This window comes from Cupressus sempervirens, chromosome 8, assembly GCF_028749045.1.
Source record: "Cupressus sempervirens isolate cs-2001-9-10 chromosome 8, ASM2874904v1, whole genome shotgun sequence".
NCBI classification, from domain to species: Eukaryota; Viridiplantae; Streptophyta; class Pinopsida; order Cupressales; family Cupressaceae; genus Cupressus; species Cupressus sempervirens.
The window spans coordinates 639,881,001-639,896,000 of NC_143125.1; positions in this window are offsets into that span (position 1 = coordinate 639,881,001).

The following is a 15,000-nucleotide window of genomic DNA, read 5'->3' on the forward strand; positions in this document are numbered from 1 at the left end:
TACATGACCCACCCTAATAAGGACTTAGTAAAACTCCTCTATATATTCCTAGATAGATTTTCCCAATTTCTTTAACTCTTGCATCTTCTTGAACAAATCAAGCTTGTAATCAATAGGAATGAATTGCTTCTTTAGTTTGTTTAGCATGCAGTCCCATCTTGTGATTTTCTCATTTCCTCTTCTATTTCTTCCCAATTGAACCTCTTGCCACCAAGTTTTTGCATGGCCTTTCATTTGGCCTTTTCAAACTTAACACTATCAGAGTCCCCGATATCCTCATACTCAAAATATTCCACTAGCTCATTGATCCAATCAATCAACTCACAAAAACATGCTGACATCAATTTTAGGTATTTTTACCAACTTGGCAATGGCCCTAAAAAGCGTCTCCTCCACCTATTTTAGGACTTCTCCATCTTTAGGATTTAGACCATTTTAAGCATTTTTATGGTAGAAAAAACAACAAAAAAAGTTAAAATTTTTTTTCCCATAGTTAAGCTCTCATTTTTGAAAATTTTGGCTAACTAACTAAATTGCTTTTTTTTGTCTCATTGTAGGTTGGAGCACATATGGAACCACTAACCATGTTTCTTGCAGGTTTTCATGTTGCTAAAAAATGAACTTGAATGTTTAACCATTTGTCTTTGAATGCATGTTGCTAAAAAAATAAACTTGAATGGTTAAACACATTTTCCATTTAATGAATGTTGCTCAAAACACACTCTTGAATGTCATGGATTAAAATCAACTTTCCTTGGAATGCATGCTTAAAACAACAAATCCAATCTTGAATGCCAAGGATCAATTAACCATTGCAATATCAAACACTTCATTTGGAGCTTCTAAAATTGAATAAAACAAATCTCTTTTCCACATGCAATCTAGGTAAAGTTTGATTTTTGGACATTTAAGAAACTTTGTTAAGTTAAAATACAAATTTACAAAAATCAATTTGAGTAGTTCCTTGGACTCACCTCTTTTCTAATCACCATCAAATATTAACCATTGGTTGCAATGTCAGCGCCATTTATGGGGATGGGTCTACTTGAAAAAGGTGTTAAATGTTCCACAATCTAACTCACTCAGTTGGTCTTTGAACGTTTGCTTTAACTTTATCAAAATTCTTAAATGGCCAAAACTCTAGATTAAATCGATCACACTTCAAGTTTGGGCACTAAAATTGAACAAAAACTGACGTGGAGAGCCTTCGGGCGCGCGCTTGAAATCGAATCTCACACACTTTTGTTTTGGGCTTAAAACAAACTCACACTCAATCTTGAATGCCTTAAAGAAAATTAATTGATACTTGACGTGGAGGGCCACCGGGCGCGCGAGTTTGCTTTTGTTGAACCTAAATCTTCTTATTGTTTGCATTCTTCAATCGATTTACTTTTGTTGGCGCTTCAAGTTGGAATTGAACATTGTCTCTTAAACATGAGTGCTTGCAAAGTCTAGATTAGCACACATAAGAGTTAGTTGGTAAAAGAAAAAGCGTGTTTTTGAGCCCAAGGTCATCCAAGTCTTCTCTCCCCTTGTCGTCTTTTGAGGCCATCTTGGGTGCATAAGATTAGGATCCAAAACCTTGTTTCTTTTTAGGAGGCCTGCTTGGGGATTTCATCACCCCTTGGACGACCTCAACTCCAGCGTTCCGGCGGAGTATAAGAATCGGGAGGTGAATCGAAAGACACCTCTCTTGGGATAAAGATTTTGTCATTTAGGCTAAGCCTCAAGGAACTTTATACCCTTGAGAAGTGAAAGAGGAGAAGTGGGTTACCACTCCTCTCGGCTGTGTGACATTCTTTTGGTCTCATCTACGGATTTGGGCCTCACGTACCTTGCGTATATCGAGGACTCCCTAGCTAAACCAATTGTCTACCTTGCAGAAAACCATCTAGGATGTTAATCTGTTTGGAGTGACTGATCGAAACATTTTTAGAACATACACACTCCTTGGCGCAAGCATCACATTCTGAGAACCACAAACTTCTATCTGGGTGTTCCTATCTATTGCTTGTTTTTATTTTACTTGTTGAATGAATGTTTGCCAAACTTGGTCAATCCTAGCTTAGGGCACACTTAGCGTAGTCACTGCCTATTTTGGAAGTTGAACAAGTTGAAGCAAAACAACTAAGATTTTTCCCAAAGCCAAGTAAATTCAGGAATTTATGTCGGAACAACCCAAACCCAAACAGAAGTTTCACAAGGTCAAACTCAAGCCATCTCTAGCATACCAAGAACTTTTAGCCAAGAGAAAAGAAATAACACCAAGCCCACGAATTGCCAAACTCCATAAAGCAGAGGACAAAGCTACCGATGAAGCACTTCAAGAGGCCTGGTTAGAGCGCACCATCAAATTTAGCCAACATCCAGGAGTTAATCCTGCTTATGCCTTACCAACTAGGCATGATTTCTATGATTAGACACCCTTGTTTCTCCACATCTTCTTGGATAAGCTTCACTTTAGAGTCATCTTTGTAGAAAAGCTAGCCACCTTAGGTTATCCCCTTAAGCATTATTAGCTCATCCATCTCATTTAGAATCATACCATCTAGCTAGTAATCAAAAATCTGCACATCTAAGCTTTCAAAATTGTTGTCACCTTGCTAAAAGTTTGCCATTCCTAAAATCTTCCAAATCCACCAATCTCACCAAGGTTATCCCTTTGACAGAGCTTTGTCTAGGGTAATCTAGCTTTGTCACTGTTATCCCTCATCACCTTGAGCTAAAGGTTGGGATCCACAAGTGGTCAATCTCATGTTCTTCCTAAAGGATCATCAGTCTATCCTTAAGTTGACACAATCACCACCAAGCTTGCACATAGGAAAGCAGACCTTTTGCACTTTGGCAACATATCTTTGAAGTTAGAATCACCAACCCAATCCTCCTTAGGTTTTGTCATATAGATTTGCCTCAACCTAGGAAATCATTTGCATAGAAAATCCTTCCCCCTTTTGCATCCATCAGCATTATCGCATCTCATCCCTAGGAGCATTTTTCATGCCACTCGTCACTCGCTTAGCCAAGAAGAAAGAAACAATGGAGCCCTATCGTTTGGATCAAACAGCCTCACCCCCCTTGAGCACTCAGCCATCCTTCAGCCCAGAGCAAGCTATGCCATCACCTACTGACATTGAAGCTTTCATGAACCAACTAGGAAATGCAATATTGGTAAACACCATTATAGACAAAAACAAAGAGACAATCATGGCTAATTTTTGAAGGGACAATGTAGGAACCTTTGACTTTGGAAGACCCCCTCCATTATTAGATCCATCTCACCCATTGTTTGGGCAGCTGCCACCACCCATAGGCTCTTATGATCCAAATTATCCTCAATATATTCCAAAAGAAGAGCCTCCAGCCAATCCATATGACCCAACAGACCCAAACATACCATCATCCACCCAAGTTGAAATCTCCATGCCGCAAGCCAACCCAGCCACCACCACTCCATCCTTGGTTCATACCTCTCCGCTCCAAACCCCCTTTACTCAAAACACCTCACCGTTCACCCCCTTCACTATTGCTGCTGCTCCCCAACCCAGCCTTCCAAATCCACCCATCTCCCAAATCAGTGCTAGCATCTTTGGCCAACCTCAACAATATACAACAGGGATGCCACCCATGGGGCCAAGTAATCAACCTTTCATCACCCCCAGCTTGTTCACCACAGCCCAAAGTACAATCCAATCATTTCCATTAAGTCTTGGGAGCTCAATACCACCAGCCACAAATCCACAAGCTACTACCTTCACTCCACAAAGCTATCAAAACCCACAAGCTACTGCCAATCTTCTACCAAGCTCCCAAGTGACCCCAGCTCCCACCACCACTCTACCAAGCTTCCAAATCTAGCCACAAAGCTATCAAACCCCATCAGTTCCATTCCCAAGCTTTCAATTCCCACCACCTCCACCACCAACTAATCCATTACCTCCAGTTACCAACTACTTTTCAATGCCACTTCTAGGAGGTAATCCACCACCCCAGCCAACCACCAATTATTTGCAGATACCATCCCAAATGGGGGCACTACCCACATATATTGGTCAAACCCCACAAGCCCTCTGATCCTTTCCCCAAGCCTCACAACCATCTTATACCTTACCTCCACAAAGCAATCCATTTATCCCACAACCAGCTTATGCTCCTCAATCCCAACCTCAAATCCCATATCAACAACAAGCCTCGCAGCACATGCAACAATATGTGCCACCTCCCCCTCAACAATCCGTCATCCACCATGCATCTGCCCAAACAATGTACAATCCCTATCAACAAATCCCTCACAGCCATCCATATTCAGTGGCCCCATCCAGCACATACCTACCTCAAGGCACTCCTACATTGGGGGCACCCCAACCATCACCTATCAATTCAGAGTGGGAGCAAATGAAGACAGCTCTGAAAGCCATCCAAGAAGGGAATGATCCAAAGACATTCAAGTTTGAGAATGTGTGTCCTTACCCATTTGACAGAGCCATTACCTCGACACCATTTCCCAAACACTTTGAGGTACCTAAATTTGACAAATTCAGAGGAAAAGGAGACCCTGTCACACATATCAAAGAATTTTACATGCATTGCTAGGACGTGGCATACAATGATGTCTTCCTCTTGCACCTTTTTCCCAAAAGCTTGGTTGGACCAGCTCTTGAATGGTTTTATAGAATCCCCTATGGCACAATTAAAAAATTTGCTGAATTATCTGAGGCATTTGTAGCTCAATATGCCCATCTTGTTGAAATAGAGCTATCAATAGTTGATCTTGTCCACACCAAGCAAAAAGGTGGAGAAAGCTTTGCCAAATACCTGCAAAGATGGAAAACCCTTACCACCCGCATATCCTACACCTTGCCAGAACGCCATGTGGTGAAAATGTTTATTGATAATGCACATCCTAGCTTGGCTCACCACATGACCATGAACTGTTTGCAAACCTATAAGGATATCAAAGAGAAAGGAATGATCCTTGAGCAAGGACTCATCAAAGATGGTGTGGTAAAAATTTACAAAGAAGCCAACCAAAATCAATCACATTCCAATGACAAGTCTAGGTATTGGAACAAAAACAAGCATGTTGCAACAGATGGGGTTACTGACACCAGACATGTGAATATCGTTGGTCCTTCTCAAAACCAGTCTAACCCACCATATCAAACAAACAACCCACAAGCTATCAATTACCAACAATGAAATAACCAAAGCTATCAAAACCACAATACAAGATCCAACTTTCAAGGGTCTAACAATCAAGCTAATGCCATCAATGTAGCTGCAGGGAAAAAGCCTAGATTCCAACCTGCACCTAGAAACTATACACCCCTTGGTGAGCCATTGGATGTTATTTTTGAGAAATTGGCTAAGGAAAACCTCATCACATTTCCTCCTACCCAGAAAATTGATCCAAGCCAATCCAAAGCTGCATGGTACAAGGACAATGAGTATTGCAAGTTCCATAGGGTAAACGGTCACACCACCCTCAGATGCATGAAACTGAAAGACTATGTGCAGGACCTCATTGATTGGAAGGAAATCACTGTTGGTGCCCAAACCTCTCCCAATGTAGGCTTACAGATTTATCAAAATGCTTTTCCTCCACACAACAACCAAAATCCTGGAAAAGAACCTATCTAAAACAACACCAAGAACTGCCAGCCAAACCAACAACATGGGAAGAACAATGACCACACTTCATCCTATATAGACTATGGTAGCCTTATAGGTTGTATATCTAAGAAAGAGACTTCTATCAATGTTATCAATATTCGAGGACTAGAAAATGAGTGTGCGGTCACCACTCGAAGAGCACAATTTAACATCGCAGGCCCACCAGTTTTGTTAGCACCATCAGCTCCATCAAAAAGCCGGTACAATATCTTGGAACACCTTGGGAACATGCCAGCCCAAATCTCCATTTTAGACCTTCTCCGCACTAGTCCTGTTTACAAAGACATCCTTGACAGTGCTCTCATAGAATCCCGTGTCCCTTCTGATATCAATGCTACTAATTTTCATAATCTTGTTGGACACCTTTCATCCTCATGTGCCCTATCTTTCAAACCCACTGACATACCCGCGGTTGAGCCAGATCACACCCTTCCGCTTCGCATAGCCATCATGGTATCCAATTTTTCCATGAAAAGAGTAATGATAGATAATGGATCAGCCTTGAACATTTGCACCCTAAAATTCATAAAACAAGCTGGGTATACTGAGGCAGATATGATCAGTTAGGTTATCACCATCAAAGCTTATGACAACTTGGAAAGGACCACAAAAGGGACTATTTTGCTACCAATCAAGGTTGGGCCGATCATTCAAGAGATAGTTTTCCATGTTGTTGATCTAAACCTACCATTTAACATCCTCCTCGGTCGCCCATGGATTCATGCTATGAAGGCTGTTCCATCCACCTACCATCAGTGCATCAAATTTTCGCATCAGGGCACTGAGGTAACCATCCATGCCGATCCAGAACCCTTTGCTTATTGCAATGCAGTTGAAGCTTCATATACAAACCATTGCCCTGGAATAGACATTGGCATAGCCATCGCCAGCTCATCCCACACTTGTAATGATGCAGAAACCATCCTTGCCTCCACCCTATCTACTGTAAAGATCAACAACAAAGGTTGTGGAGAATATAGTCTATCAGATGCATTTGTTGTCGGAGCAATCCCACTTGATCCACATACCCATGGATGGCCAACATATCACAAAGCTAAGGAGATTCCACCTCCTCAATACAAACAGTTTGGCCCAACCACCTTTGTGTCCTCAAAAACCCCTCTTCATGAGGAGCTCACTCCAGATATCAACAATTGGCTACATAAGGATGCACCTCCAAGAAATCAAGCACGCCTTGATCACTTTAGCCAGAAGTATCCCCAACAACATAAGCTCATCACTAAAAAATGGAACTATCAAGGAGGTGGACTAGGACCAGAAGAAAGGGGCATGCAATGTCCCATAGAAGCACATAATTGGGAAATAAAGTCAGGTCTTGGCTTTGGCATACCCACAACTGGGGGCACCAACGAGAACGGTCATGCTTTTTTGAACATCCACCGCGACCTTGTTGAAATCGAAGACATTCTTGAGGAAGTTGAAAAGAGAGCCTATGACGATATCCCAGACCAAATCTTCCTAGGAGACTCTATTCTCCGAGAACTATCCATCCATCTCATTGACCTACCACTCGCTCATCCACAACTCATAGATTGGGACCAACCAAGTGTCATACATATTGATAAGTTTGCATCAGAGGAAGTGCTTCTAAGATTCATGGGAGCCGAAACTCCTCATAAGAAGACAAAGCTAGATTCTGCCTACATCTACAAGCTAGATCCCAAGGGGTATTTTGGAGAAAATCCCCAACCTAGTTTCGATACACCCAAAACTAGAACTAAGGTAAATCTGGGACTAGCTAAGGCAACGAAGAGAACCCCTCAGCAAGAAAATCCAGAGCCACAAGCAGAACATGAGGATTTAGTATTGCCTCCTCAAGATAATCGACCAGAGGTGTCTTCTATTCTAATAGAGGATACTAGAGAAGTCAACATTGGTTCTTCAGAGATCCCTAGAATTGTTCACATTGCTGCATCCCTATCACAAGACCAAGCTGACCTCCTCTTTGAGGTTTTATGAGAGAACATTGGCCAATTTGCATGGTCATATTAGGACATGCCAGGACTTGATCCAAAGCTTGTAGTTCATCATCTTGCAGTCGATCCAAAGATCAAGCCCGTCAGACAAAAGCTTAGAAAAATGCACCCCAAGGTGGCATTACTAGTCAAAGCTGAACTAAAAAGAATGTTAGCTGCTAAGGTTATCCGACCTATCGACTACTCAGAATGGATCTCCAACATGGTCCCTGTCACTAAGCCTTCCGATGACATCAGAATCTGCACTAATTTTAGAGATCTTAACAAAGCTTGTCCATAGGATGATTTTCCCTTGCCCAACATAGATATGATTGTAGATCTTACAGCTGGACATGAAATTCTATCCCTTATGGATGGATTTTTTGGGTATAATCAGATCAAGATTACAGAAGAGGACCAACATAAGACAACATTCACTACCCCTTGGGGAACCTTTTGCTACACCATGATGCCTTTTGGCCTAAAGAATGCTGGGGCTACCTATCAAAGAGCTATGACAGCCATTTTCCATGATCTTATCCATAGCATTTTGGAAGATTATGTGGACAATATCCTAGTCAAATCTCATACCTTCATGGATCATCTTGCTGACCTGGAAAAAGTCTTTGATAGGTTGGCCCAATATCATCTCATGCTAAATCCCAAGAAGTGTGTCTTTGGGGTCACATCTGGCAAGCTTCTAGGCTTCATAGTTTCTAAACGGGGTATAGAGATCGACCCCAAAAAGGTCAAGGCTATCTTAGACATGCCTCCTCCCCAGACACTGCGACAGCTTTGGTCTATTTAGGGAAAACTTCAATCTTTCTGGCGCTTCATCTCCCAACTTGCAGATAAGTGTACACCATTTTCACACTTGCTAAAGAAGAATGAGAACTTCAAGTGGGATCTTTTATGTCAGCGCAGCTTCGATCAGCTCAAGCAGTATCTCACCAATTCCCCTATCTTGGTTCCACCAGTTCCTGGTCGTCCCTTGATCTTGTATATATCAGCAACACCTACTGCTCTAGGGGCACTTCTAGCACAACATGATGATTATAGCAGAGAGAGAGCCATCTACTATATCAGTAAAACCCTAGTTGGTTATGAACTCAATTACACTCCTATGGAAAAAGCTTGTTTGGCAGTTGTTTTCTCAACTCAAAAGCTTCGCCACTACATGCTAAGTCATACCATCCAACTAGTCTCTAAGATTGATCCTCTCAAGTATATGCTCTCTAGAACAGCACTCACAGGTCGGCTAGCAAAATGGGTTATGCTACTAAGTGAGTTTGACATCCAGTATGTGGACAGAAAGGAAATCAAAGGGCAAGCTATAGCAGATCACCTAGCTGATGCACCTCTAGTAGATGCATATCCTTTGCTCACAGAATTCCCAGACGAGCATATCTACCTAATTGAAGAACAACCCCCATGGAAGTTTTATTTTGATGGCTCATACACCTCTCATGGATCAGGGGAAAGAATATTATTAGTTACACCTCAAGGAGATTACATTCCAAAAGCCTTCAAGCTACAATTCCCTAGCACCAACAATATAGCAGAATATGAAGCTCTTGTAGCAGGATTAAAGATAGCTATAGAATGGAATATCACTGAGTTACAAGTCTTTGGTGATTCCCAACTCATCATCAAACAAGTCTTAAATGAATATCAAACCAAAGATGAAAAGCTATTACCCTACAAAGAGCTAGTTGATCAGCTGACCCAACATTTTACAAAGCTTCAGTTTACACAAGTGCCTTGAATGCTGAACAAGGCAGCAGATGCCATGGCCACTATCAGCTCGCTCTTGGAAATTCCCCAAGAAGATATGCAGTATGAGTTTTTAGTTGAGTAGCTCCTCACACCTGCCTATGCGAATGAGGATTCAAACCGTGTTTGTATCTTGGTTGGTCCCCAATCCCCTTGGTACCATGAAATTCATGCTTACCTTAACGATGGTATCATATCCCCTCACCTCACACGTACCTAATGCCAGAACCTCATCTGAAAATCATCCCGCTATGTTATCATAGCCAATACCCTATATCGTCGAGGTTATCACAATACTCTCTCTCGATGTTTAGATGAAAATGAGGCCGCGATGGCATTAAAAGAAGTACATTATGGACTTTGCGGTGCCCACACGAGTGGTATTGTCCTAGCACAAAAAATCCTTAGAGCAGGCTACTATTGGCCTACCATTGAAGAAGACTCTTGTGACTTTGTCAGAAAGTGTCTCCCATGTTAGCAGCATGCAAATCTTGTGCACGCTCCAGCACAGGATCTACAGCCTATTGCACCACCTTGGCCTTTTGCTTGTTGGGGCCTTGATCTAGTTGGAACTATCACACCTCTCTCATCTGATGGACATAAATGGATAATAACAGCTATAGACTATTTCACTAAGTGGGTGGAAGCATTCCCCCTAGTCTCAGCTACAGGAGTTCAAGTCTCCAAGTTCATCTTGTACCACATTGTTTGCCGCTTCGGCATCCCATCCACCATCTTCACTGACCACAGAGGTAACTTTGAAAATCTCAACATGGAAGAATTATGCACTTCCCTCCACATCCATCACTACTTTTCTAGCCCATATTTCCCACAAGGTAATGGCCAGGCAGAGGCAAATAATAAAACCCTCCTCAAAATCCTAAAGAAAGTTGTCAATGATTCTGGCCGTGATTGGCACCTTCAAATAAATCCGGCTCTATGGGCCTATCGAACTTCCTTCCGTACATCCACAGGCACAACTCCATACTCCCTAGTCTATGGTGCCGAAGTGGTATTACCTATAGAAGTTGAACTTCCCTCACTACGCATATCTTTGCGAGGGAAAATCTCAGATGAAGAATACAGAGTAGCTCGACTCACCCAGCGAGATCTCTTAGACGAGAAGAGACAACAAGCCTATGACCATCTCAAAGTCTATCAAACTCATCTCAAAAGGAATTTCAACAAGAAGGTGCTCCCACAACACTTTCAGCCAGGTGACATGGTCCTCAAAGAAAATATGAAAGTCCAAGCAGATCGAGAAAAGAAAGGCAAGTTTGAACCTACATGGCTTGGTCCCTATGTGGTTACTACCTCCTTTGGCTTTGAAGCCTATCAATTATCTACACCAGAAGGAGAACTCTTGAATGATCCCACTAACATCATTCATCTCAAGAAGTTCTATGCTTAAAGATCCTTGGTATACCCAGCTTTTGAAAAATACAAAAAAAAAAAAATAGTAAAGAGAAATAAGCGTCCAATGGTGAAAACTTGGCAATTCAAGTGCCTTGGATAGGTACCTTGGTGAAAACCTGGTAATTCAGGTGCCTTGTGTGCTAAAGACTAATCCATTATCTATCACTATCCTATCCCTCATCCATCCACCCACCATCCCATAAAACACCTACTTGTTCCCTTGGTGTTCCAATCAAATATCCAAAATCTGATGGAGCTTGTCAATACCTCCTGTACAGCTTGTAAATCTTGTACCAAAGCTTGTATTATACCATGTAAATCTTGTACCAAAGCTTGTATTATACCTTGTAAATCTTGTACCATACCTTGTATATATCCAAATCTTGTCCAAAGCTTGTACCATATTCTAGCTTGTAAATAATCTTGTATCCTAACCTGTATCCTATCACATGCACACACAGAATCCCATTTTCCTTAAGCTTTTCACAAACCATCTACCTATCCACCTATCAACTATTATAGACATCCCATCCTTCACAAACATTTCCATCTCACAAATAAAACAAAACATGAACAAACTTGTACATTTGTAACATATCTTGGTCTGTCAGCTTGTACACCCTCTTTAGCTTAGTATCATTGTATCTATCCGGCTTTCATGTTAGTTCATCCTTGGTCAACATCTTGCACACATCACACACTTTGGTTAGACATTCCAATGCATCCTTTAGCTAGATCTCTTGTCACCAAAGTGTTATCCTTCTTAGTTCAGCTTGCCAGATGCATCACTCATCCAGATCCATCAGCTTAGGTGCTCTCCGATAGATCCTTGTAGGATATAGCTTTCCTCATGTCTGATCTTGGTCCGTTAGTACCTCGTCCTACCCATCTCATTGGCAAACAGTTCTCTTTTGGATTTTGCTTTCTTTTGATTTGGGATCTTCCCTTTTGGGTCTTGAAATATCTTTTCCAAGCAATCTCCTTGTTCCCTCCTCAAGGTTTCCACAATCTTCCATATCATGGTATGCTGTGAATGGGGCAATTAGAGCATAAGGTCTTGATCAGGTCTTTTGCTTGTTTTCTTTTTCTGCTTGTGGGTTACCTAGTGTCATTTCCACGCTGCTTCCTCTGGGATTCATGTGTGATACTGGGGCAATCCTTGTGTGTTTGTTTTGAGTCAGTTCGTTAGTCCTCTGGACAGTTGGTGAAAAGGCCTTGATGTTCTTGGTAACCTTGGCAAATAACCTACAGTCCTATAGCAAATCTAGTGCTCAACTACATGGTGGTACTTCTCTTTGAAGTATCCCCCCCGCTCAAAAAGCTTCAATGGATTCCCTTCATCTCCATTATCCCCCATCCATATCCTACATCTGTCGCTCCTACCCCAGCTTATGCATCAGTATCTCTTTGAATCACTCCTCACGCTTAGGGATCCACAATCCTAGTCTTAGGGATCCACCAATCAAATCAATCCACCAAGCCTCATCTTTCGAGATCCACAATCCTAGTCCTAGGGATCTCCGAAACCCATCTTCCACCAATCTGACTCTTTGAAATCCTGTTGCATTAGCTTTATCATTCTATCATCCATCTCCCTACCATGGATTCCTTTTATAGTGCTCCGCTCCTCCATCTCCCCCCCCCAATCCTGGAAAGTCTTAAGCTTGCTTTACTATTGTGCCTCTGATTTCCCTTTATCATTCTCCCGTAGTGAGAGTTTGAGCTAATTCAGCCCCTTCTCTTCGCCAACCTGTGTCTCAGCTCGTCTCAATTTCTTGTACTTTTCAAGAAGTCATCGAGCCTCATTTCGCTCCCCGCCGCCTTCTTGAGGGGGCATCATCTAAGTCTAGTCTCTCCTCTTCTTATCCGAGACTGGGGCAACCTTGTTACTAAAACATCTTCTTCGTGTCGTCTTTATTTGAACTTCTTTGAAATAGTGTTGTCTCAACACTATGTCAAAGAGGGGCAAAATGTAGACACCTAAATTTGATTACATTGCTTTGGTAATCTAATTTAGCCATCTCTAAAGGCATCATTAATTAAATTCTTATTTAATTAATCCTTTGCCATCCCTAGTTGATTAATTTAATTAATCATCTATAGTCCTAATTGATAAATCAAATAATCTATTATTTATCAATTAAATCCTTTTCTCCTATCTAATTCCAAAAATCCCCATTTATTAAATAAATCTATTTGACAAATGAAATCCTCAAATTCAAAAACCCCTAACCTATCTCTAATCCTCCATTTAGCATAATCCACCCCATCCACCCATACTAACCAAGCTTAGCCACTAACTCACCCACCCTCATTAATGCTATCCACTTGCACATCTCTAACATTCCTAATCTAATCCTAAACCCAAGCCTAATCCACCCCCTAATGTTGTCACATTCCTTAAACAAGTTTAAGACTTTCCTAATCCAAACCAAAGTCTCCCCTCAAAAAACCCAACCACTAAGTCATGAGTGCTCTTACAAAACATAAAAGACTCTTACAAGCCCACTCATGACTCTTACACCCATCTTCCACACTCTTCCCTCTTCCACACTCATTCCTCTTACATCCCTCTTACATACTCAACCCCACTCATCATGACTTTAACCAACCCTTTACCCTACCCTCTCACACTCATCCTCCTTGTGACAAGTTTCACCTTCCCATTGGTGCTAAACAAGCACAATCCATGTGCTCCCCTTTGAGTGCATCTTAGCCCTCCTTAAGCCTTCATCCATCCTTGCATCTAAGCCCCCCATCTCTCTACCCCTTAGCCTATAAATTGAATCCCATCCCAAGCCATTTCATCAACAATCTTTGAGCTAAAGTTACCATGCTATTTTGAGAACCAAAGCCATCAACCATACCCTTATAATGCCAAATTGAGAGCTCACAAAGCTACCAATTTGCCATTACCCATCTCCATTGAAGCAGCTTTTGAGCATCTTGAGCATACATCCACAGCAAAAGGACACATCTACAGAATCAAGAAAGCATGGAGTGCTTTTTCTTGTGAGGTTTGCACTTCTTGTTTTCTTTCTTTGTCTAAGCATATATGTGAATTTAGTTTTTGGTTTGTGAATGTTTACTTTATTTGTTAATGTTCTTTGCATACTAATTCTTGTTCTACAGTTGCAACTTTGTGTTTGTTCATTATAGAAAAAAACATGTCTTTCAATATTCTAATATCTGATTGTGGAACTCGAATATTTCTTTTTTCCCCAAGTAACTACCTTTTGATAATTATTGCATCTCTCAACATTTAATATTGCATCCTGTAGATCAAATGAGTTCTAAGTGTTCCATTTATTTTCATGAGAGACGGATTTGTGTAAATCACTACTCTTGAAATATGGGTCAATGAGTTTGATTCAAAAACTACACAGTTAAGTTAATGCATTTTTAAATGTGCTCATTATATTCCTTATCATCGATAGCTAATGAATATGAGCCATCTTTCCCTACACTACAATACTTCATGAGTAGTTGTCAGGACCTAGAATAAAATCTGAAAGATTTTCTATTTCCCTAAGCTTCTACATGTCTACCACTAAAAGTTATGTGGCTTTATTCAATTCACGCCCTTATTTCACTGTACAATTGAAATTAACATTTAAATTCTAAAAGAATTTAATTATCAGTTCTTGAGTTGAATGTCATCTCTTGTCTAATTTGAATGGGCAATATTGTGGCCTTTGGATCCAATGTGTTTTGATGTTACTGCTTCAAAATGTGTTGTAGATTGATGAAAAAAGTATTTTACACCTTTTTAGATAAATGGGTGTTCTGACGTTGCCTTAATTGACTATATTTACCTAAAATCAAAATTCTAACCATTTGTTCCAATATTAATGCCTAAGTGTTGAGCATAACATCTTATCTAAAAGTGAAGAGCATTCTGAGTAATGATCTTCACTGACAAGTGAAATGTCTTCTGTAATAGCTTCGAGTTAAGATATTGCCTACTTCTTCACACTATCATCTAGTCTCTACCTTGCATGCCTCTACAGTTAAAGCTGGTATTACATGACTATGCTTAGCTAGATTGGATGGCTATACCAAGTGTCCAATCTTCATCTATTATACTTTCTGAGGTATTACAGATAGATAGTGCTTTGTGGAAGTAAAACTAGCTTGTTACAAGTTATTGGACAAGTATCAACAG